This window comes from Puma concolor, chromosome A2, assembly GCF_028749965.1.
Source record: "Puma concolor isolate L17-30 chromosome A2, mPumCon1.1.hap2, whole genome shotgun sequence".
NCBI classification, from domain to species: domain Eukaryota; kingdom Metazoa; phylum Chordata; class Mammalia; order Carnivora; family Felidae; genus Puma; species Puma concolor.
Window position 1 is genome coordinate 55144194 of NC_141668.1, and position 26022 is coordinate 55170215.

General features: G+C 40.7%; 1 protein-coding gene across 1 annotated transcript in view; it reads left to right on the forward strand.

Moving 5' to 3' along the window:
• The window catches only part of TOMM7 (translocase of outer mitochondrial membrane 7), a 205185-nt gene that overhangs the window by 160752 nt on the left and 18411 nt on the right, over positions 1–26022 (forward strand). The gene's annotated exons all lie outside the window — the stretch shown is intronic.

Here is a 26022-nt window from a genome sequence, read left to right on the forward strand (position 1 = left end):
GAACCCACGGACCGTGAGATCATGACCTGAGCCGAAGTCGGACGCTTAACTGACTGAGCCACCCAGGCGCCCCTATTCTTCCTTCTTTTTATGTATCCCCTATCGACTGTTAAAATGGGACTCTTGCTCTCAGAGTTTTTGCAGAGGCCTCACCTCTGAGAACCAGATATTCCAGCCTCCCAAAGAGAGTATTGGGCCACCTATGCAGGGTCTACTGAGACTGTGACTTCTGTTCTGCTGGCATTAGTCTTTGGCCTACCTCCAAGTGAGAATAAGTGATATAAGATTCTAGGATTGAGGGTATCTTTGGAGAGAGTTGTCAGTGGGGAGGTAGGGCTGGGAAAGGGAGTGTTTCTACCATTTCCAAGCAACTAAGGAAGGGGATCTGTAAGAGACACTCACAGAGAAGTTGTTATTATGTCCCCTGGAATGTGAGAGAACATCTAAAAAATCTGCAGAGGAGAGACTGTCTCTAGCTTGTTGCTGTAGAGCCATGGAGTAGAGAGTTTTGTTGTCATGAGCTGTAATTCTAGAATTTGGTGAGTCAAGGGTGTTCCCCTTGGTCAGATGACCCCATGGAAGGAACCAAACTGGGTCATTCTGTAATGGACTCTACCCAAGAGAACTGCCTGGAGGTGCCCCCCCAACAGATGGGGGTAACTTGCCAGAAACCACAGGACAGGGGTCCAGCTGCTATCTTGAGGAAATTCTTACCTATGGGAAGTCTTTGAAGAATCCATAAAAGTGCTTCAGAAGAGAGAGTATTGGCATTTAAATTCTGTACCCTAAAAAGAGCATTGGTGCCAAATTATAACTCACCAATCAGATAAGGCCTTTTTTCCTCTTAACTGTTTTTCCTACCTGGCTCCAACCTTGGAAGAATGAAAACCCAGCAGGCCAGACTGGCAGATGAGGTGAGCAGGCAAGAAGGGAGAAACATCCTCTCCTCCCTCTGTCACTTATAATTGCCTGGTGTGTGCGGTAGACCAGAGCTAGTGGATGGGAGAAACTTAAAATTCAGTAAATTGGGGAGTATTGGTAATATACTGGGTGCTAAACACAATGGATGGATTTTGTTATTATCTGAGAGTAACTGGTAAAGCCATGAGATGTTTTGGAGGCTTTATCCAGAAAGAGGGAAGTACAACCTGAGAGAACTACTATAGAATCACTGGATGGTGGGGGGAAGAACAGTGTTACTTTGTGTTCACATCTTTGCAAATTGCAGTTTAGTTACTGAGCCAGTTCTGTGTTAATAGGAAGGGCCTTACTTGCAGAGATGTACATATATGTTCCGGAGTCTGTCCCTTCTCACCTCAAGGATGTCAACCCCACATTTGTCTCTTTCCTTTTGTGCATCATTGACTTCTCCCTCTCTACTGAATCTTTCTCACCAGCACATAAAAATAACTTTAAAAAATAACCCATCTTAAAAAAAATGATCCCATCAACCCTGTAGTGACTGCTCTGTTCCCTGTTTCCCTTTACTGAGAATTTCTTTGAAAGAGTTGGCTGACTTCATGGTCTGTGCTTCTTTATCTCTTACTCTCTCCTTAGCCCACTTCAGCGGGCTTTCACCTCCACTACACCACCCAGCAAGCTCTTATCAGGCTCAGCTGTTCTCCATCTGCATCTTATTTGGTTTCTCAGCTGAACTTGGTAAGGTTGACCAGTTCCTCCTTCTTGAGACATGTTCTTCTCCAGGCTTCTGTGTTATACATATACTGAACTCTTCCTCCTCTACTGGCTGTTCCTCAACAGCCAGCTCTTCCTCCTCCACCAGCGCCTGTCTTTGACCTCTTCTCTCTGTCCAAATTCTCTCCCTAAACCATTGTATCCATCCTGGGGCTTTACTGGACAGTGCAGATGTAACACATTTCCACCCTTGCAGAAAGTTTTACTGGCCAGTGCTGGAAAAAAAAGAAAAAGAAAAGAGGTTCTCATTATTAAGAGAAGCTGACTTTAATCAGACTCAACAAAATAAATTTCTTCTTGTGTCTATTTTGTTAATTAAAAAATTTTTTTACCCATTTCATCAAAGTTTTTAAAATAAAGTAACATAAGGTTGCTCATCGTATTCCCTTATCTATTAAATGTCTACAGTGATGATCTCCTTTGTCTTCCGATCTTGGTCATTTATGTTTACCCCATCCTTTTTTCTTGATCAATTTTACTAAGGGTTTATCAATTGTATTAATATTTTCAAAGAACCAAATTTTGGCTTTATATTCTCTATTCTGTGTTTCTTATCTATTTCACTGATTTCTGCTCACTAATATCTCCTTTCTTCTATTTTCTTTGCATTTCATTGGTCTGAAATGGGAATTAGGTTTATTTATTTTTTTCAATCTTTCTTGACCCCCCAACCCCACCCACAAAATGCACTATGCATTTGGAACTATAGGTTTCCTTCTTGGCATCACTGTTTAATATGTCACTTGTATTATCATTCAGTTCATAATGTTTTCTAATTTTATTTGATTCTTTTATCCTTGAGTTATTTAGAAGCATATTACATAATTTCCAAGTATTTGGGGAATTTTCTAATTCCATTGTAGTCAGAGAATATATTCTGTATTTATATTCTTCGAAAAAATGTAACACTTCCCTTAAGGCCAGCATAGAGTGTATTTTGTTAATGTCTACTATTAACATACTGACATTGGCTCTCTTCTGGTTAGTGTCTGCACAATACATTTTTTACTATCCTTTTACTATTACTTCTATATCTCTATATTTAAAGTGATTCTATCATCAACAACATTTAGTTTGGGTTTGGGTTTTTATTTATTCAATCTAAGCATCATTTTTTTTAAATTTGGCTATTTGGCTCATTGTTATTAATTTATTTTTTTTTAACGTTTATTTATTTTTGAGACAGAGAGAGACAGAGCATGAACGGGGGAGGGTCAGAGAGAGAGGGAGACACAGAATCTGAAACAGGCTCCAGGCTCCAGGCTCTGAGCGGTCAGCACAGAGCCCGACGCGGGGCTCGAACTCACGGACCGCGAGATCATGACTTGAGCTGAAGTCGGATGCTTAACCGACCGAGCCACCCAGGCGCCCCCGGCTCATTGTTATTAAATGGAGTAACAGGTATAGTTGGAGTTAAGTCCACCATCTTACTTATTTTTTATTTGTTCCTATGTTCTTTGTTCATTTACTCCTCCTTTGGGGTTAATCAGGCATATTTTTAAGCTTTGTTTTTTGACTCCATTATTAGATGGTTAGTTATAAATTATTGTATTTTTATTTTAGGATTTCTCTGGAGATTTAATACAGTCCATCCTAATCTTTGTGCTATTATCATATAATTTTGTTTAAATGTGTTATAAATCCCACAAGACATTATTACTGTTACACGAAATACTCAATAACATTTTATGTTTATATTTATACTTGCTGCTGCTCTTCATTCCTTCTTTCAGTTCCGTGCTTTCATATGATTATTTCCTGTCATTGGTTTAGTAGTGTGGGTCTGCTGGTGAAAACTTGTCTCATTTTTATTTTTCTAAAAGTTTATTTATTTTGCCTTCACCTTTGAATGATATTTTAAATGAGTATAGAGTTCTAGAATGGCACTCTTTTATTTTAGCACTTTGAAGACGTTATTCCATTATCTCCATTGGCTTCCATTATATATGTTGAAAAATCAGTCTTTAGTTTTATTGTTGCTTCTTTGAAGTTAATGTTTTTTCTCTGGCTGCTCTTAAGATTTTCTCTCAATCCTTGATTATTAGAAGTTTAACAAAAATATGTCTACGTGTGTCTTTCTTTTTGTTTATCCTGCTTAGAAGTTGCTGAGCTTCTTGAATCTGTGGAACATCTCTCACCAACTTAGGATAAGTTTTGGCCATGATTTCTTCAAATATTGTTTCTGCTTCAATTTATTTCTCTTCTTTTGGTATTCCAGTGAAATATGGTAGACCTTTTAACTTTGCTCCGTATGTCTTTACTCCTCGGTTTTGTTTTTATAGATTCTTTCTATCTGTGGTTGAATTTGTATACTTTTTACCATCCTGTCTTAGAGTCTGGTAATCTTGTCTTCCTCTCTGCTGTTGAGTCTGGTTAAATGCAGCCAATATTTTCTTGGCCTCAGATATTGTATGTTTCAGATAGAGGATGCCCATTTGACCCTTTTACATAGATTTCAATTCTCTGTTGATATTACTTATCTTTTCATTAATTTCCCCCTTTTTTCTTCTATTTCCTAGAATATATCAATCAGTTAAAATCCTTGTCTGCTAGCTTCAATATATGGATTGTCTGTAGGTCTGCTTCTATTATTTATCTTTTCTCTTGATAATCATTATAAGTCACATTTTCTTGCTTCTCTGAATGTGTAGTATTTTTGTTTGTTTGTCAGGCATGGTATACAAGAACACTGCAGAGACTACAGATAATGCTTCACCCTAGGGAGGGTTTCCACTTTCCTCATTAGGCAGATAGTTGGGGGGGGCTTATCTTTGAGATGGGTAGGGTTTAAGTTGTATCTTTAGTGAGGCTTAGTCCACTTCTGTCTTTATCCCATTCCTCAAACATAGCTCTTCTGGGCTTTTGATTAAAGCCTGTAGGAGCTCTATCTTTTCAGTCCTGAAAGACTGGGAAGTTTAGTGCTGTATTTTGGAGGTTTTGAATTTAGCTCTTTATCCTCCTACTCTTTGCTCCATCAGAACCTCAAAATCTGGAAGATGTCCTAAGGGGAGCCTGGCTATGTGTTTGAATGACAAGACCTTTTTCTCTAGTTACACTTTTTATCCTTAGCACCACAAAACTAGAGAAGATTGTATTATGCTCTTTGGAAGCCTTCAGCCCAACTTCCCAGCTTCCTTTGTATAGCTTTTGAACTCAGAAGATGTCCCATGGGGAAAACCAGCTATGTGTTTAGTACTTCTCAAGTTTAGTTTCTCTCACCAGCCCCATGTGACTGCCAAAAACCTCTCTGGTTTCTCTTTCCTCAAGAAATTCTTCTTTACCAGCCAAATCTAATTCTCAGTCCATGCCCAGAATTGTCAAATATCCCCAAAGAAGAAAACAACTGGTAATTTATGTAGCCCTTATTGCTTCCTCATTTTCTGGGACCCTTACAAATGTAACTTTTGTAGTCTGTCTGGCTCTTTCTTGTTGTTCCAATGGGAATTCTAATCTGCCATGACCTACCACGTTTTACTTAGGAACAGGAGTCCCCTGATCCTTATGTTTTATGGGAAAAGGCTCACCAACATGCTTACAACTTCAAGAATTGAAGAGGGCCATAGCCTGCTTCTAGTACTTGGATTCCACGATGTGGAAGGTTACATTGGTGGTCCAGACTTGGGCTGTCAATTGCAGAGGCCCTGAGCAAATAAATGGCATAGCCTTGGAGATACGGCCAAATTTGATGTGAGGAAGAAAGCTGTCGGAATGAATGGTAGCTTTTGAATGGACTGTGTAAGCTTGCAGCAATAACTGTAACTAGCAATAATCAAAATTGACTGGTGCTATAGGATTCTGAATATGAAGTGGTATGAATGCCTTTATAAGTTTTTTGCTCATATTGTCTTTTTCATATACATATACACAAATACATACATACATATGTATATATATGTAAATGTATATAATATGTACATTTTTACTCTAACCCCACTTTTCAGTCATTATTAATAGATGGAGATTTATTTTTGTATTTAATTATGCTTTTAAATTATATTATTCCTTTTCAAGAACAATACTGACTTTTTAAACTAGATCCACATCTTTTATAACATGACTACCTAGTTTATAGTTCCTTTTTTTGGCTTCATGTTTTGGTCAGTTGAAGGATGCCGTCAAGTTATTTCTTCTAGAAGTTATATTGGTATTTTATAAGTACTTGCATGCCTGACCATGTCTCTTATTGTCTTCATGAATGAGAAATTACCTTGAAATCCTCAGGCTACAATTTTTTTTTTTCCCCAAAACCTCTAGATCAGTGGTTCTCAACTTTGACAGCATATTGTCATCTCCCGAGAACTTTGAAAAATACTGACGGCTGGTTCCCATCCCCAGAAATTCTGATGTAATTGGTCTGAGATGTGGCCTGAACATCAGGATTAAAAACAAAATAAAAAAATAACAATAAGAAATATGCTTGGGCCCCATTCTAAGTCAATTAAACCTGAATTTCTGGGAGGAAGCGTGGATATTGGCACACTTCTGCCTTGTGTGAGAAATTCTCAAATTTGCCAACCACACTGTCACTTTCCAACAGTGTTGATTTTGTGCTTTATTGCCATCAATGTGGATTTGAATTTTGCTTTCACATTCTTACAGTTTTTGTAATCCTTTCTTACTTGTAATCTCCCTTTTAATCTGATTCTGTAGTCTCTTTACGCCAGTTAACAGCTTTCTTACAGCTTTCCCCTCTTTTGCTATGGATGTGAGTCATTTTACATCTTACAAAATCATTTTCTGAAGTTTTCTTTTATATTTTTCAGGCGATCTTTTTTTTTTTTTTTTTAAACATTTATTCATTTTTAAGAGAGAGACAGAGAGTGAATGGTGAAGGGGCAGAGAGCAGAGGGTAGACACAGAATCCCAAGCAGGCTCCAGGCTCTGAGCTGTCAGCACAGAGCCTGACTCGGGACTGGAACTCACAAACCGCGAGATCATGACCTGAGCCGAAGTCGGACGCTCAGCCAACTGAGCCACCCAGGCGCCCCTCAGGAGATCATTTTTGGAAGCTTGTTTTTCTTTTATATGTCCAGAATGATGCTCCCTATCCCTTTTTCCCAGAGTTGCTTTTTTTTTGGTTTGTTTTGTTTTTTGTTTTTCTGTGTGGTTTTTTTTGTGTTTTTGTTTGTTTGTTTGTTTGTTTGTTTGTTTTGTTTTGTTTTGTTTTTGGTCAGACCCCAATTTTTATTTTTCTGGTGGTGCATTCTTTCTTTTTTTCTCTTATCTCAAATAAGGCAAAACCAATCATATTGGCCCCACTCTCAGGCAATGTGGATGATAGATGATTACTTTTCATAAATCCCCTTCTATAGTACTTTTACTCATTCTCATCTCCAAATCTAATTGCAGAGGCTTTCTCTGTGCATTGTTTTGCTATACGAGGAAACATCTTTTTACCTCTCTTTGCCTGGCACTCTCATACTGTGATTGGGTACAAAGTACTGTTTAAAATTTTAATTCCAGTATAGTTAACATACAGTGTTACATTAGTTTGAGATGTACAATATAGTAATTCAACAATTCCACACAACGCCTGCTGCTCATCACAACAAGTGTACTGCTTAATCCCCATCTTCCCATCCATCTCCCCCTGGTAACCATCAGTTTGCTCTCTGTAGTTAAGAGTCTGTTTCTTGGTTTGTCTCTCTTTTTTCCCTTTGCTTATTTGTTTCATTTCTTAAATTCCACATATGAGTGAGATCATTTGGCATTTGTCTTTTTCTGACTGACTATACACAAAAATAAACTCAAAATGATTGAAGACCTAAATGTGAGACTCGAAACCATAAAAATACTAGAAGACAGCACAGGCAGTAATGTCCTTAACATAAGCTGTAGCAATATTTTTCTAGAAGGGAACTAGATGCAAAATAAACTATTGGGACTATATTCAAATAAAAAACTTCTACACGGTGAAGGAAACAATCAATAAAATTAAAAGGCAACCTACTGAATGAGGGAAGATGTTTGCAAATGACATATCCAACACAGGGTTGGTATCAAAAAATATATAAAGAACCTATACAACTCAACACCCAAAACTCAAAAAAATCCAATTTAAAAATGGGCAGAAGACATGGGCACAATGTACTTTTAAAAACATTGTCCAGCAACGCTCTTACACACTTTTTCTCCACTTTCCACCCACAGTGCTTTCCTTATGGGTACCTCTTATCTCAGGAAGCTGTTCACTAACACCAAGATATACCTCCTGCTTTACTTCTGGCACTGTTGTTTTCTGGGGTTTTCCATGTCTGCCAGATGATGACATGAACTGGAAACAGTAGCCACCCAGAGAGCAAGACCAGTGGGAGAGGGAATCACTGATGTGCTTTCCAGTGGGCGTATGGCTGACTCTGAATCAGTGGCCTATCAGGAGGGACAGAGTTGAAGTTCCTTCCTGTCCTTCTTCAGAGAGATGAGTTGGGGTAAAAACTGGGTAGGCCATTCTTAATCTATCTGTGTCTGGATTAGAACTAGTATATCTACAAAGCTCCATGGGTGGTTCTAGTGCATACAAAGTGGAGAGCCACTGTTTTCATCAGCAGTTGGAAGGAGCTGAAGGAGGGACTAGTGGGGCATCATTTCAAACTGGAAACTCAGGCTGAACCTGAGCAGACCAACCCGTGGAGGTGAGAGTCAAGTGGAGACCAAGACAAGTAGTGAATAGGTTTGCAGTCATCCACGTGATGGTGTTACTGGGACAGTGACCCTGAGAGGGGGAGAAGGGGCAAATCTGAGGAATAATACAGAAGCAACATTGACAGCCCTTGGATCCTGAGCAGATGTAGCGGGAAGAAAGGGAAAGAGTTGGTGACGATGTTAAAGATTCCACCTTCCTGAGTATGTTTTGTAGGCATGAAGAAAGAAATATTTGTCTGGTCTCTTTAGAAATAGCATATTGAGGTTAAAAGGTGGCAGCATTTATTATTTAGCTTTATCTATTCACTCACAAATATTTACTGAACACCTACTATGTTCCAGTCTGTGTTAGATCCTGGGGATACAATAGTGAAAAAGGACACAGGCCTTGTCCTCACAGAGTCTTTTTAGTCTAGGTGCTTTAGCTACAGACAGCCTCAATCAAATCAATCATACCAGTGAATGTGTATTATAACCTGAGGGGAATGCTCTGAAGGAAAAGAACCCCCCTGCTATGAAAACATGTAATAAGGGAAGCTGAGGAAGGAGCGGAGGGAGATCTGAAACACAGCACTCCAGGCGGGAGAACATTCCAGGAGGGAGAACAGGTGACACGTTTCCTAAGGGCTCTAGGAGATGGAAGAGCCCCAGTGTGGCAGGAACTCTGTGTGATGAGAGCAGGTTTGAGAAGAGGCCAGACAGGTGAGCAGCATCCTGCAGAAAGAAGACCCCTCTGTCACTCTGTCCCCTTCTGTCATTCTGTAAGCTCTGTGGCACTCAACTCTGCACTGCTCATTTCTGTCAGCGTAGCAAACCGGTCAGAGGTTGCCGATCTATGCAGCCTAAGTGAGCAAGAGGTTGTTTTAGGCACTTCCCATGAAATTCTATATGATGATTAAGAAAAAAAAAAACACCTTTTTCTCTGCTTAGAACTGCTACAAATATTTAATTTGGTTTGGAAGGGCAGAAGTGTCCCAGTAAATCTATATTATAAATGTGTCCAAAGCTATCTCTTTCTGTAAATCCAGTAGTTTTTTTCAGTGAAGAAATTGCTGCATTCGACGTCATCTCTCTCTGAAAACAAACAAACATGCACTTATGTGCCTACACTGGGCTTCTTAGGCTTTATGAAGCTTCCCTCTGTGATCCTCATCTTCAAACAAATGTACTCTGATCTGTGGTGTTAAAGATGATTCCTCCTCACATGTGTCTTTTTCTCCTCCCTATTTCCGGGCAAGTTGTATGATAAGCTAGGTTGAGCCAAAGTGGGGGAAAGAATTAAACCCCACCAGAAAAAAATAAATCCCGGGGTGCCTGGGTGGCTCAGTCATTGAGCGTGCAACTTCAGCTCAGGTCATGATCTTGCAGTTCATGAGTTTGAGCCCCATATCGGGCTCGCTAATGTCAGCCTGTCAGCACAGAGCCCGCTTCAGATCCTCTGTTTCTCTCTGTCTGCCTTTCCCCTGCTTGTGCTCTCCCCCAAAATGAATAAATATTCAAAGAAAAAATAAATCCCAACCCCCTCAGGAAGCACATCTGATATTTCCCTATTCATAGTTCTTTGAATATGACTGATAGCTGTCAGAATAATTGCAGGTTGATTTTTCCCTCCATTTTTAAACTGATTTTTTTTTTGTTTGATTAATTGATTGATTTAGTCTGACATTTCTCAAATTTTGACCTTTATGTGACTTTAGTCCCAGCAGAACTTCACTTTTCAGTCCACACCCTTGCTAGACATCCCCAAATGCCAGTACTTTTCTCTTATTCTAATCTAGTCTCCTGCCCCCACCCATGTCTCTTTCTCTCTCTCTCTCACTTGCTCTTCACACTTTCTGCATTTGGCTTTCACTCTCGTGTTGCCCTTGTACCTCCTCTCTTGCTTACTCACATTTTCTCCCTATTTCTCTCACACTCACTGTCTCTCTCTCTCTCTCTCTCCCTCTTATTCTCTCTCCTACAATTTGTAAAATGATCTCTCCATACTTGTAGTTTCACCTACCACCTGCACAGAGGTATCTTCTCTATATTTGTAGTTATGGGGCTCTTTGAGTTGCTAATAACAAAAACCAGCTTTTACTAGATGCAAAAAAGAAGGGGAAATTTATCAGAAGGTTAGAGACATCTCCTAGAATCAAGGGTTGAACAATCATGAATAGATATGGTTCGAGTCCACTGCTAATATGTGAAGTTAAAATCACTAATTCCCAATCTTCTTGCTTTTCTATTCCTGGTTTCAAATTTTTGGAAGAGAGAATTTGACCATCTCAGACCTAATGGTGGATCAATCAAATCTGGATAGAGGTGCAGAGTTGTGTTAGGCAGGCGAGACCCCTTCAGATCCGCCTATGCCTGTTGGGTTGTTCCCAGTGTTCATAAACTAGACAGCAACCCACATGGTTGTACACTGAAATCTCAGTCCAATCCTAGTTTTCTGCCTTTTGGATGATAGACTTACTCAGATGAACCTTAGCAGTGACTGAAATTCTCATTTTCCCTCTAATACCTACTGTTTTTCAATGGGTATCACCAAGAAAATAGTCTCTTGCCTGGTCCTCCAGCTTGGTTGTTATCAACAATCCCTGACTAGCTTCACTCCACACTACACATCCAGTAACAATAATACAAATCCATACCTGTGTGTAAAGAAGAAGAGAACCCAACCAATAAAAAACATAAAGCTCAGAGGATAATTACAAATAATTCATCAATTTTTTTTCAGCGGGAATTGGGCTTTGGTCACAGTAAATAGAACATTTTAATTTAAAAAAAGAGTTGTCTAATTATTCATTTATTTATCTATTTAAAATGCTTTCTGAGCACTGATTCTGTGCTGGTTTCTACTGGGGGCCATGAGCACAGTGGTGAGCAACATTAGCCATGCCCCTTGAACTTGGATCCTCTGGTCTAGCAAGGATGACCAAAGACTGAAGAGCCTTGCAGAGCTGTCTATAATTTACAATCATTTTATGTGCTCCAAAGGGAGGTGAATGAGGGTCTATGCACACAGTAAATAGGAGGTCAGGGAAGTCTTTTCCTGGGGAACTGATGCTTGCTCTGAGATCAGAAGGCTGGGAGTGGGGGTGTTAGGGATGAGAAATTGAGAAGAACCTTCCGGGCAGAGGGAGCAGGGAGTACGTGGGCTCTGGTGCTTTTGAGGAACTGGGAATCTGGTGTGCCATGGGAGAGCAGAGATGAATGGAGGAGCAGAGTAGAAGGCAGATGGGACAGCAGGCTGGGCCAGCCCCTGTGAGCAGGTTACAGATTTCAGGCAAGGGGCCATCAAGAGCTTCTTAGGCAGCAATGCAACAGAACAAAATTCAAGTTTTAAAATGATTATGCCAGCTCCTGTGTGGGAATGAGCTAGAAGGGATTGAGAGAGGATATGGGCAAAGTGAGGGGTGCATTGAGTGAAATCTGGAAACAGCTCTTGTGAAATGTTCGCATATCTGTAGAATTGGCAGAAAGCCAAAATTCTCTGATAATTTTATGGTTGTTTTCATTTTGAGCCTGCCAGTCGTCATAGTTCAGAGGTTATATGAATAAAGTAGTAATAACGTCAAGACAGAAATGTTAAATGACTAGGTTTTGCCCCAGATGATGAAAGAATAATATTATGCATGAATCAAGGATAAGCCCTAGGTTTCTGGCTTTAGAAATTAGGTAAATGTTCGGTGTGACTGCCTGCACTGTCTCTTTTATTTCTCTTTGAGAGAAGTTATCCAATGACAAGAGGCCATCTTGGTTATGCTTTTTCTTCAGTTGGTCAATATTCTAACTTTGCATGCATACGTAATTGATTTCTTTTGTCACCCACTATTGGAGATAATATATCTTTTTTTTTTTTTTTTTAATGCTTGTATTTTTCTTAAAGGCCTGAAAATATGTTTGGAGGAGTGCAGGAAATACTGAATTTAGGTACTTAAGTCATTATGAAAGATATCCTTCAAAGCTCTCTGGTAGTTTATGACTCACTCTAATTCAAGTTTATTAAAAACATACTGAGGGATTTTAAAAGTAGCATTTTAAACACTGGCGATTGTTCATTTTGATGGAAAATTTGGAGGCAATCTGAGTATCCATTGCTAGAAAAAAGGAAGGCAAAATGTGCTGGACACAGAGATCAGAAGGAAGAGACTGGATGTCCACACAGCAAGAGCTGTGTTTGGTGTACAACTATTTCAATGGGGAAAATAGGGTTGAGGCTAGAGTATTTCAGACTCACAGTAAAATTTAATTTTCTTATAAAATTTTAATAGTTTACTCCTTCCTTCTTCCCTCTTTTCTTCCAGTCACTCATTCAGTTAGTGTTTTTTGAGTCTCAGTCACTGTGCTAGGTACTGAGGATATTGTAAAGAATAACATACACATTCCTCCCCCAGTGGAGTAGGGAGATAGACTTAAACAAATAATCACATAAATACATGGGTACAGATTGTGATAAATTCTTTGGAGAAAAAATACAAGTTACTAAATTTCAAAGAGGTAGACGAGGATAGGCCTCTTGGACAAAGTGACCTTTGACTTGAGACGTAAAGAATGGTATTTCCCAGGAGAAGCTGGGAGAAGAGCATTTCAGTCCACAGGAATAGCCTGGACAACACACCCCAAGAGAAGAAGGGCCTGGTATCCATGAGAAAATGAAAAGAGCTTGATATGAGTGCATACTGGAGGGAAGGAGACTGGGGTAAAAGATGAGGCTGGAGAAACATGAGGAGGCCAGGCCATTACAGGCCCTCTAAATCTTGTTACTAATCTTACATGTTTACCCACAGACGAATGACCTCTGTTGAAGGGCTTTGAGCTGGGGAGTAAAATGATTTGACTGACATTATAAGACTATGTCTATGCTATACGGAGAAAGGATTGGAATTGAATACGAATGGATGCAGTGCCTTGGGTGAGAGGCGGCTTGCACAAGGGAGTGGTAGTGCAGATGGAGAAACATGGGTAGATTTGAAAGATATCCTAACAGTAGAATAATTATAACTCAGTGTTACATTAGATATAATGATGAGAGAATGGTGAAATCAAGAATTTTTTAAAAAGCAGAACTGTTTCACAGTGCCTCGAAGACAGTTAGGGCATCAACAGAATTCTTTAGGGACTTCACTAATTGAGTGGATTCCAACCGCTCAATAAGGAAAAGTTACATGTTCTTTCTACAACTTGCCACAGAACACTGTATGACTTTGACATAGCAGGGGCTCCAGCAGCTTCGCTGTGGCAGGAGCAGCAATAACCAGAAGGTGCTTAGGGGAAGATGGCAGAGCAATGGGACAGACTGGAAGAAGTGTCCTTGTTCACTGGGTCTGTATGAGGCACTCTGGGAACTTCTGGAAACCTTGGTAGGATGGAGCTTAAAAAGGAGGCTGAGGTCCATGTAAGTAAGCATGTGGGACAGAACCAGCAGCAGCTGGTTTATTACTGTTAGAGTGACCTCATTATGTGAATAAGTTGTAATGGGCTCAGAAGATTAGCTAGGGATATCGGGGAAGGCCTGGTCAGGCTTGAGGTGGGCCTGCTGGTTTAGGATGTGTAAAGATAGAGGAATTGGGCGGGGCTCTGGTGTGCGCGCGTGCGCAGAACTTCAGACAGAAGAAACAGCTTCAGGACAGGTCCCAGGCCACACGTTTTGGCAGGAGCAGTGTATGCCTGAAAGAAGACAGAGAGAGGTAGGGCTGCAAAAAATGGGCAGAACCAGACTATGTTAGATGTGCAATATAGCAGGCTTAGAACTTTGGACTTTGCTTCACAGGAAAAGGGAAATCTTTGAAAGTTTTGGAGCAGGGCAGTATTACAATTTTGTTAAAGGGAAAATAATTTGGTAGCAGCGTGTAAAATAAAATATTTTGAGAAAAGACCAGAAGCCAAGGCCAACGTTGTCCACAGGAAGAGTAAGGGATTCCTCGGACCTAGAACATGGGCTATGGGGTGGAAGTAGAGGGAAGATTTGACAGTCTTCAGGAGTACAACTCACAGCTCTTTGCCTGGGGTGGCTGCAGGGCTAGGAGTGAAGCAGGGAAGAAAGGTTGATAGATGTTGAAAAGGAAATAGTAATCAGCGAAGTAAGGAAGGAAATGAGTGAGAGATTAGGGAGAACAGAGAGACGAGAGGAAGAGAGAAAGAGAAGAAACAGAGAAAGCCAGAGCCAGAGCCAGGGCCAGGGTCTGAGAGAGAGAGAGAGAGAGAGAGAGAGGGAGAGAGGGAGAGAGGGTGAGAGATGGAAAAGAGGAGAGAGAAGGAAAACACAGGGTCTTGAAGCCAGCTGCTAGTGCAATGTTAACACCTTTAACAGAAATAGGGAAACACTCAGAAAAATCTGGTCAACTCGCTTTAGTTAATCTAGGTCTCGGGATTGTCACCTCATTACCATCATGCACTGAAACTGAAGGCCAGTGGCTAAGTTTGTTCTGACTCTGACCCTTTTCTGGTAGTTCTTGGGAGAACTGTGGGCAGCAGAATGAAGACAGTCATACCGTAGAAGGTAAAATATCCCTGTTGCTAGGATACTTATTCTACCATCTTTGGCTAAAAGAAGGAGAGACGCCTAACTCCTAATCAGGTCAGCTAATGTTCAGAAAAGATTTTTAATTCAACCCAACTCAGATTTTGCCCAATTTTTTTTTTAATTTTTTTCAACGTTTTTTATTTATTTTTGGGACAGAGAGAGACAGACCATGAACGGGGGAGGGGCAGAGAGAGAGGGAGACACAGAATCGGAAACAGGCTCCAGGCTCTGAGCCATCAGCCCAGAGCCCGACGCGGGGCTCGAACTCACGGACCGCGAGATCGTGACCTGGCTGAAGTCGGACGCTCAACCGACTGCGCCACCCAGGCGCCCCGAGATTTTGCCCAATTTTAGATTGTCCTTGGAGAGACAGTGATTCTATGGCTCCCAGCCAGCCCCCTAGGGCAGTGACACCCACCTTTTGTTGCTGACAGCCATCCCAGGTGGTCTCAGCTGTGCTGCCTGGACACCATTGGAGGTGTCACACATATGCAGCTGGTCCATTTGTTGGATGCTCTCAGCCTCATATGTCGCCACATGAGACAGGCGTTCTACATCACTCCAAAGCAACAGATTCAAATCCAGCTTTAGAGAAACAGCTAGAAATGATTGCAGAACTCATCTGGAGGAAAAAATCCAAGCCCTTCCTTCACATTGTTGAGCCAAGAAAAAGGAGAAAAAGTCCCTTACAGTAAAATGAATAGGGGAGAAAAGAATTTTCCACTTGTGCCTCATTTTGTCAATGGATCACATTTCATAATTATTCTTTGGTATGTTTTGGGGAGACATTGAGGCATTTGGAAAACTTGCTTAAAACCCTGACATTTGTTTGATATGAAACTTACCCTTTGTTTCCCCTGCAAGAAATCTAACAACTCTGGACTGTTGACAAACATTCCCTTTTGGTGTCCCCACTCCCCTTGAAGCCAAAATGAGGTAACGGAAATTTTCTAAGCAAATATGTAATCACCCCAATTTGCATATTGTTTGCATAAGTAGGGATACAGGGATTTTTCTCCTCTTTCTGTGGGAGAAACCCAACCACAGTACCTTCTTGGATTTCATCTTGTATCTAATTTCCTGCCTTAGACACACAGTGCCATGAGAATTTTCCCGGACATACGATAATCTGACCCCCCATCTTCCAGGCTTCCTTTAATAACCAGACAAAATTACTCAAGTCTTCATCCTGCACAATAGCAGGAAATCCATTCTTTTCCAGAATATCTGCTCTCTGGGACTCCAGAGAGTGATTTCTTACTACCTAGTAACAGCTTCTGAAGGCTTCTGCTTCTCTCTCCTGGCTTTACTCCAAGTATTCGGTTCCTCCTTTGTGGTGGTCAATCAGTTTCCGAAAGATGAAGATAGCAAAGTGAATTATGAAGCACAAAGGACAACAGAAAGTTCTTGGATATCATGGTCCCCTTCAGTGATTCTGTTTCACAATGAGTCCTTTCTCTCCCTTTCCTCCTTGGATTCTGGCTGATTGCTGGAACCCATTGTTTCACTCATATCCAAATCCCCAGGTCCCAGACTCTGCAGAGGAAAATGAAAATCTAATTAAGGCAAACTTATAAAAATAAACACTTCTCTTCCCCAGAAACCTACCCCACAACTCTCCGTTAAGGGAGACTCCTTTTTTCTTTATTAAGAGGAAGTTCACCTCCTTTTCTAACCACTTTCCCCATTTCTCAAATTAGTCTGGGCCTTATCTTAGACAACCAAAAATTCCTTTAAAGCCTTACTTTAAAAAAAGAGGTATTTCTCTCTAAAAATGAACCAGCCACTCCCACTTAGCAACAGCCACAATCTATAGGCAGATTTTTGTTCCTAAAACAAAAGCCATTCTAAAACATCTATTTCTCTGCTGCTTCCAACATCTTCATTTATATTTAGTAGAACAGAATATATAAAAAAGAATGACTATCTCTGGAACTCAGAGAATCTGTGAAGGAGAAAAGAGCCAACAAAGAAATTTATTATAAATGGTATTCAAGCTCTTTAAATCATCTGAAGGAAGATGATATAAAGGAAAAACTACCTGCCTGGAATTCAGACAGATGACATACCTGTGTTCAAACCCAAGTCTGATAACCATTTACTCTGTGTCCTTGGGTAAGTTATGAACTTTTGTAAAACAGAGATAAACATATCTACAACACAAGTTGTCATGAAAATCAGGAAAACGTATGTAAAGGACTTGTTATCTAGTTAAGGGCTCAATAAATATCTCTTCTCACCCCATTCCTCAGACTAGTAAACTGTGATTGTTTGCAGTGTAAACCAGTGCCTTAAATACCTCAGAATTAACCAACTGAAAAAGAAAATATTCTAGTAGGCTGTGTAGAAGCCAAACCCATCAATTTTTTCACCTTTTCTCTGTCTTCTTGTTCCTTTTAGCATCTCTCCTACCCTGCCTTGGTTCTTTCTACTTCCACCCTCCCCCACTTTCTCTCCAGTATCATTTACTCCTTGCTGTATAATGGGAAACTGTCCACAGGAAAGAACCAAAATATAATTAGTGCTTATTCTAATTATTTAATAACATTTTATATTCCCTTGTTTTTCCTTAATCCAAGTAAAAATGTTAAATTTGTCTTTCAAAGAAACAAAGAGAATAAATAAACTGGCTTTAAGTATACTAATCTCAGTTGATTCTAGGAGGTGGGATTGGAAGGCTGTTGGTTCTCTATAGCAAAGAGCTTTTTTACTCTTGTCTTAAACCACTTTCCTTCTTATTTTGTTTTACTATTATTTATTAAATAGTCACACATCTGCAGACTTTGTGGAACAAACAAACAAATGAGAAGATCACAATCACTTTGCAATTATCCACCCAGGTACTGAAAACATGGGAGTCATCCTTGATCTCTCTCCTTTCTTCCTACCTGGCAGCAATCTGTGAGTAAGTCCTTTGAGCTCTACTTCCAAAATAGATTCTGTATCCATCCACTTTCCTCCAATTCTAGACCCCTGGCCCCTTGGACTTCCCAAAAAGCCTCTTAAGGATTGCTCTGCCCCTACCCCCCAACCTCCCACAAAAGTCTCCGCAACAGCCAGAATAAGGTTGCTAGAATTAACAAATAAAAATACAGGACACCCAGTTAAATTTGAATTTCAGATCAACAGTGAGTAATTTTTTAGCTATATAAAATATTATTAAATATTACTTTTCATACTAAAAAATTATTTGCTGTTTATCTGAAATTCAAATTTAACTTAGTATCCTGTATTTTTTCCCCAGCAGCCCTAAACTAGAATCCTCTCTTTAAAAATGTAGATCTGGGGTGCCTGGGTGGCTCAGTCAGTTGAGCGTCTGACTTTGGCTCAGGTCATGATCTCACAGCTGGTGAGCTCCATGTTGGGCTCGCTGCTGTCAGTGCAGAGCCCACTTTGGATCCTCTGTCCCATTCTCTCTCTGCCCCTCCCCTGCTCATTCTCTCTCTCTCTCTCTCTCTCAAAAATAAATAAACATTAAAAAATGTATATAAAATCACATCAATCTACCAATGACTTCCCACTGCTTTCTAAATAAAGGTCAAACTCCCTGCCATGGCCTGCCAAGGCTTTCATGGACTGACATTGTCTATCTCTTCAGCCTAGTTGTACCATTCTCTGACTCTGCTCATCTCAGTAGCCTCTTTCTGTTCCTAGACCCAATCAAGTTCATTAGATGTACCATTCCTTGGCCTGGAATTCTCTTTCTCAGATCTATACCTGGGTGGCTCCTCCTGTCCATCAGACCTCAATTCATTTGTCTTCTCCTTAGTGGGCATTCTCTGCTTATACAATTGAAAGCAGTTCCCTCATTGATCTCTGTTACATCACGTGGTTTTATTTCTTCACAACACATATCCCACTATGGGGACCTCTTGCCTACAATATCTATCTCCTTCACTGAACTGTGAAATTTTCCCAATCTGTTGCCTGTTATATTCCCAACATTTAATGTGGTACACAGTAGGTACTCAATAAATACTTGATGAATGAATGGTTCTTTCTCTTTTTGTAACCCTACTCTGTCAATCCATGTCATTGGTTCAATTGGCATCTCTATCAGAACAGGCAGACACAATGGTCCAGAGAGGATGAGATAAATGGAATTATTGCTTGTTGAAACATATTTTGTACTTTGTTGACCCAACTGTCTGCACTGACAGGCCAAGAATAAAATTTCCATGATCCAGTGTTAACTGAAAAAAGCAAGTTACAAAATGGTATATGTAGCATGACCCTTGTAATAGTCATAACACATAAATATTTGTTGAATGAGTCACCTTTTCTAAAAACATGCCTATATACAAATGTCTGAAAAATGTCCTTATAAAAAGTAAAAAAATAGGTATTTCTCAGGAGATTATGAGTCATACTTTTTCCTTTCTTTACATTTTCTTTAATTTTTTATACCAGGAAAATGTAATCATAATCATAATAACTTTTATAATTAGAAAACATAATAAAACCATTTCTACGTTTAAAAGAAGAAAAAAGTATTTACTCACAAGGAACTTGATATTTGAAATTTTATTTGCAATAAAAGATATAAACTGATGATTAACAGAAGAGCAAATGGCTTTGAAACACATGAAAATATTTCCATTCTCAGAGAAACACAAATTAAAACTTTTCTGAGATACTGCTTTCACCCATTTGTTTGACAAAAAATTCAAAAGCTCACTAATACACTCTGTTGGCAAGGTTTAAGGGAAAATAGCAACTTACACAGTTAGCAGAAGTATGAAGTGATAACGTATATGAAGGTCAATTTGGTAATACTTATCAACATTTCTCTTGCATAAACAAGGTTGGAAAGCTGTTACCACATGTGCTGCTGTCTGTCTTTCGATAGTCCACAAGATAAAAATGATTTTTCATTTAAGAAAATTTTTTTAACGTTTATTCATTTTTGAGAGGCAGAGAGAGACAGAGCGCAAGCAGGGGTGGGGCAGAGAGAGGGAGAAACAGGATCCAGTGCAGGCTCCAGGCTCTGAGCCAGCAGCACAGAGCCTGTTGCTGGGTTCGAACTCATAAACTGTGAGATCACAACCTGAGCAGAAGTCGGACGCTCAACCAACTGAGCCACCAAGGCACTCCTGATTTTTACATTTTTGAATGGTGAAACGAGAATCAACATAAGAATAAATTTCGTAACACATGAGCATGATGTGAAATCCAAATTTCAGTGTCCATAAATAAAGTTTTATTGGAACACAGCCATGCTCATTTATTTATATATTGTCTATAGCTACTTTCGCACTACAACTGCAGAATTGAGATTGAGATAGAGACCATATGGCCTGCAAAACCTAAAATATTTACTATCTGGCTCTTTACAGAAAACATTTGCCTATGTACTCCTAGCAGAAAGCCTTTGACCAATAACTACACTTGGAGCAATTCATTTTATGCACTTAAATGTGTGTAAAATGAAATGCTCAGCACTATTTATAAACCATATAATTGGGAATGACCAAAATGACCATTGTAGGATTTTTAGGAAATTATGATACATCCACACCAAGACATAGTAGTGGTGACATATATATATATATATATATATATATATATATATATATATATGATAAATATTTTATGTACTGATGTGGAAATATATCCAAGACACACTGTTAAGTAAAATAACTCTATATATTGTGGGATTCCTCCATGTTGGACAACTCTGAAACACTATTCACACCGAATTCTATGTAAGTGGCACCCCCCCTAGAGCTGTGCAAGAGTAGGTGCCCCAATAATATGCCATTCGTGTGTAAATAGAAGGGGGAATGTGTACTCATGTATGCTTATGTATGTATACACAACCTTTATTCTGTGAAGGCTGCATAAGGAACTAAAAATATTGGTTATTTGTTGGAAAGGTAACTATTAGAAAGGTAGGGGCTGGACTAAAAGGTATCCCTTTTAATACCTTTCTTGGTATTTAAACCATTCAAAAATTAAATAACTTTTTAAGAGATGAAAAAACATTCAGAAAAAATATCCTGGTGGATGCCTCCGTCTTTTCTGAATTCATTGACCTCCTGGCCTGAAGTAAAGGCAGTTGTCAGGCAGCCCAGTGCTGTCCTGTGCCTGCTCCTTCCCCTCCTCACCTGGCATCCTGATTCTCTGCTTCCACCTCACTGTCTCCTATGGTTCCCCTCCCGACTTCATGAATGCCTCCCCACCACCCTGTCCTTCCCACCACCTCCCATATGTCTTGTGCTCTGTGAAACTCCTGTTCTGTAGAGACAAGCCCACCTTAATTCTCACTGACGGCTCGTCCCTTCCCTCCCTCTTGCCCTCTCCTGGCCCAGTGGTTAACCTGTCTCTCAGTCTCCTGGTGCCCTTTCCTGGGTAGTCCTCACCTCCTCCCAGACCTGTTCTCAGTGGTGAAGGGGCTTGGGCAGGATTCCCTTACTTCCCACAGCCATTTCTAGGCTGTCAAAACACAACTATCTTCCTTGCTATTTCATCTTTTGAACTCCATGTCTTCTGTCTACATTGTCCTCTTGTAATCAATGATGTTGTGGCTTCCTGTCTGCTCACAGGCACTGCCACATGTCTTCAGTGTTCTTTCTTTTCCCCATGCAGGCCACCCCATCATCATCCATCACTACATGTCTTTCTCCTTCTCTCCCATGAGGCCTCAGACCCCCACCTTCATTTCACATAATGGAGAAGCAGCACCCTCGTGTTCTGGGCCTCCTCCTTCCAAAACCCCTTGAGAGATCCCTGACTTCTGAAAAGTCCATAGCAGGCTTCTCTCTCTCTGATAACGTCTCTCAGCTGTCTGCTCTTCCCCCTCACTCAAGTTCACACTCCCCACTTTGATAACCACAGAGAACTTGCTCAGTGCCTCAGTGTCCTCTGTCTGGCCTCCCACTGAGGCTGCCACACTGGGGCTGCTGTTGCCTTCTATGGTAGAAGCTACAGACCAGGCCTATTCTAGAATACTGCTTTCTGATTTCAACCTGCCATATGCTGTAGCTTACCAGCTTTTTATATCCCCAAAGCATCACCCAAATGGTGATTTCATCCCTACTTTCTCCTGTAATTCTAGCGAAGTAGTTCCCAAATCTTGATTTTGGATCACCTGGGGGTGAGGACATTTAAAAGGCTTCATGCCCAGGTTCCACCCCATACCAACTAAATCAGAATTTTGGGGGTGGGAATCAGACATCAGTACTTTCTTGAAGATCTTCAGGTGATTTCAGCGTTCAGCCAAGTTTGAAACCACTGCCACAGTGTTTCTGGTTTACGCTCACACTTCATGTCATGCCAACATGACAATTAGTCTCTCTAGGAATTTCTTGTCTAGGAAGTGAAAGCTATAAAACAATAAATAACCCTGCTTGCTTTTGTCTGGGCAAATAGTTTGCTCATCTGGGCAAACAGCTCTCTTCTCAGGACAATAGATTGTTTACCTTGGCAAATGGTTCACTTGTCAAACAACTGTTTGTTTATTCAAGACTTGACCTTCACCTTGCTGGGTTCACCAGTATTGACTATCATGTCATGAATTTTGCTCAGTCCCAGTCAGATCTCCCTTTAAAAGACCCACATTGAATCACTTGAACCCAGACCCACAAACCCTATAAATATCCTTCCCTTATTTTTGCTTGAATAGCAGGTTTTTCTGTGGTCTTTTGAAGGAGTTGGCTTTTGATAATGTAACTTCACTGGTCTTTATCTGCACCCTCATTTTACAGCTTTAGGCTAGGAGGAAAAGGTTTCTGACCTCCATCATATGAAGCCCATCCTCTCCTGTAAATAATGACCTCCAGTCATCTTCTCCTTTGAAACCTTCCCCTGTGTCTAGGGAAGCCACTTCTATGATTCCTTTACCCACACACTCACAATATTTCCAACACCAGATGTGTGGGTTTTCCACACATCAAGTAATTCTCTGCAACACCAGCTGGGTACCCTACAATTCAGTTCTGGCATTATCCAGCTGGAGTTAGCCTCAGATCCCATAAGTTGAGGGCTTAATCCCACAAGACTGCCCCCACTTTATATGCCAATCACAAATTCTAGGCTGTTACCTGTACTTCTGTAAATTGGGATTCCCACAACCCCCTACATGGGTTCACTAGTTAATTTTCTATATGGATCACAGAATTCAGGGAATTCTGATGGGGGAAATCCAGATGAGGGCAAGGTATGTAGGAAAGGGCACAAAGCTTCCATGCCCTTTCCAGGCACCCCACCCTCCCAGTACCTGCATGTGTTCACCAAGTCAGAAGTTTCCAAATCTAGTACTTTTGGGATATTTACGAGTATTCATGATATAGGCTGATTGATCATCAACTCAGTCTCCAGCCCCTTCCCCCATCTTGCAAGATGGGAGGTAAGGTAGAAAGGTCCAAGCTTCTAACATGGCTTTATCTTTCTGGTGACCAGCCCCCATCCTAAAGCTATTTAGGAGACTACCCAGAGTCACTTCATTAGAACAAAAGACATTCCAAGGGATTTTGGAAAATTCCAAGGGATTTAGGAGCTCTGTGTCAGAAACCAGGCAAAGACGAAATGTTAGAACAAAAGATGCTCCTCATGTTCTTATCACATAGGAAATCACAAGGATTTTAGGAGCTCCATACCAGGAATTGGGGGGGGTAGATATGTATATTTATTATTTCGCCCTTCTTTCTGACTCCATCCTTAATACCAGGTGTGCTGAGATTTGCCCAAATTGACAAGATCTTCATTTGATCCTGATATCTCTTCTCACTACAGGTTAACAATTCTTTCCTGTCCAAATCCTTGAATATGTGAACTGCCACCACAGCGTCACTTTCCTGGGCAGTGACATCCTCCCTCTCTTGCTCCTTTTGACTCACCACACAGCTGAACGTTTTCTCCTACATTTTACTAATGAGCTCTTTATTGCCACATCTAGTGGTCTTTCATCAGAGTTCCTTTTGATGATTCTACTGGATATGACACTATTACTTCACCTCTCTCTCTCTCTCTGCTTCTATGACATGTCACTTTCCCAATGTCACTCCCTCACTCTCCTTCTCTCACATTCTCTCTCTCCCTTTTCTGGTTCCTCTTCCTTGCCTCACTTACCAACAGTGAGTTTCCTCTAACACTCCAGCCTAGTCACACACACCTTCCCTGAAGGCATTCACTCTCCTGGCTTCAACCCCCACCTCTGAAAACAACTCACATGTCAGTATTTAAAGCACAAGGTAGACCAGGTGTTTCATAGACAAACAGCCCTGAATTAATCAAATAGCCGATAAGGGTGAGAACATCATTTCCAGGGAGTGGTTCATATGAGCAGCTGGAATTGCAAGCAGAATCTGTATCAGGCTGTGTGCCCAACAGTGGAACTGTAACCTGTGGCCGAGACATCCCATGGCTCCGTTGCATCTTGAAGACCCCAGAGCCCCATTCCCATGACTGTCCATCTATCCCAGCAGCACTGTCTACAAGGCATCAGCCTAAGGTCTTTGGCCAACCCTCAGAATAACTGGAATGGAGTTTATGAAAGGAAAATGAGACATGCCCTCTTGAGAGTGAGGTCTAAGCAGCAAGCCATCGTTCTCAACTGCCTTAAGGGTACAATGAGAAATACGGGTGATCTTTCTGCTATAGTGGAGACACCATGACTATCTTGCCCTGATGTAGTCAGATCATAGGAAGTGAAATGGAGGTAGGAGAGAAATTCCTCGGAGGGCATCTTCCTGAGGTATCCCTGAAAGAGCTCTGGAGACATTCAGAACTACCCTTGGGCAAGCGGTGATTACTGTTATCTAAAAAATATGTTTAAAACATTTTAGCAGCCACTATACTCAGTGCTGGTGATACAAATATCAATACAACTTGTCTCCTGCCTCCAAAGGGCTTACACACAAGCACATTTTCAATGAAGTATGACAGGATTAGACAGGCTTTAAGGGAGATAGAAACAAAGAGCTATCATATTTGTAATAGTGTTTAATGTTTCACAAAGTGTTTTCACATCCTTAACCTCATTTAGTATTTATAAAGCACAATAACATGGGCAGAGAAAATAGTGTTGATTTTATTTCACAGAAGAGAACATCAAAGCATAAGGAGGTCATATGTGAAATAATGTGTGTAGTATATGGCTGAGAGCTGGGACAGGAACCAGGGGGCCAAGTAGAATTTCCTGCTTTTGTCACCATCTCATGATGCCTTCCTACCTCAGTCTCCTCCGTGGTATAAGGAAAGTGCCAGGCTGGATGTTCTTCTTCCATAGTTCCTTCAACTATGACATTCTCTGACTATAACAAGGACTCTGCCTCAAGGAGCTCCCAGCCCAGGAGGGACAAATAGATCAAAACACTGACAACATTTTTCCCATGCCTCCTTTACAGGGCCACTGTGAAAATTACATTACGCTATGCACTAACCCAGTGAAAGTGCTTGTAATTCAAAAAAACTAGAGGCAATGATCTCAGCATGTTGTATAGACCACTTTGTAGCAAGTATTTTTCCAGGCTCTCATTAGTTTTCCAAGTATCTTCCTCCCCCAGGAGACTGCAGGGCAAAGGAGCAGGCTTTACTCACCATTGCTAAGAACAGTGTGCTCAAGATTGTTGAGGAAACAATGAATAAGATGAAGCAGGTTGGTCTTAGGGAAGGAAGTGGCTGGATCCATGTGCCAAATGCTTTTCACCTCAAGACACATTTTTGTGTTTTTCACAGTACCTAGTTTAGTGTGTCAGTGGAAATTCACAGTGGAAGTTCAATGACTATAAAATGGGGTGGGGGACCGATTTTGGCTAAGGCAAAGAAGGGCGAGGAAGCAGGAGGAGGAAGGAGAAAGGGAAAGGAAAGGAGGAGATAGAGCGTTAAAATTTGTAAAATGCTTCTCTCTCCATAGATATCAGTGCCAGGACTTAATTTATCTTGGCATCCTCATATGTTTTTTTTAGAATTTTAAATGAGTGCACTAGTAACTCTAGGTCTGCTGTGGGAGAAGACGCATGGGAAATCTCATGACGACATCATGTTCCAGGAAATCATGCTGTAGTCGCAACAGCAGCAAACAGCTCCATGCCGAAATTCCTTATGGAAAGATGGAGTTTTGCTTTGTGTTGTTTTAGGCTCTCTGGCCCAGGAAGCATTATTGGATGGAAACACTAACCCCCACCCCACCCCCACCCCCACCCCACCCAGCTCCCAGTGCTGTCTTGTGGTCA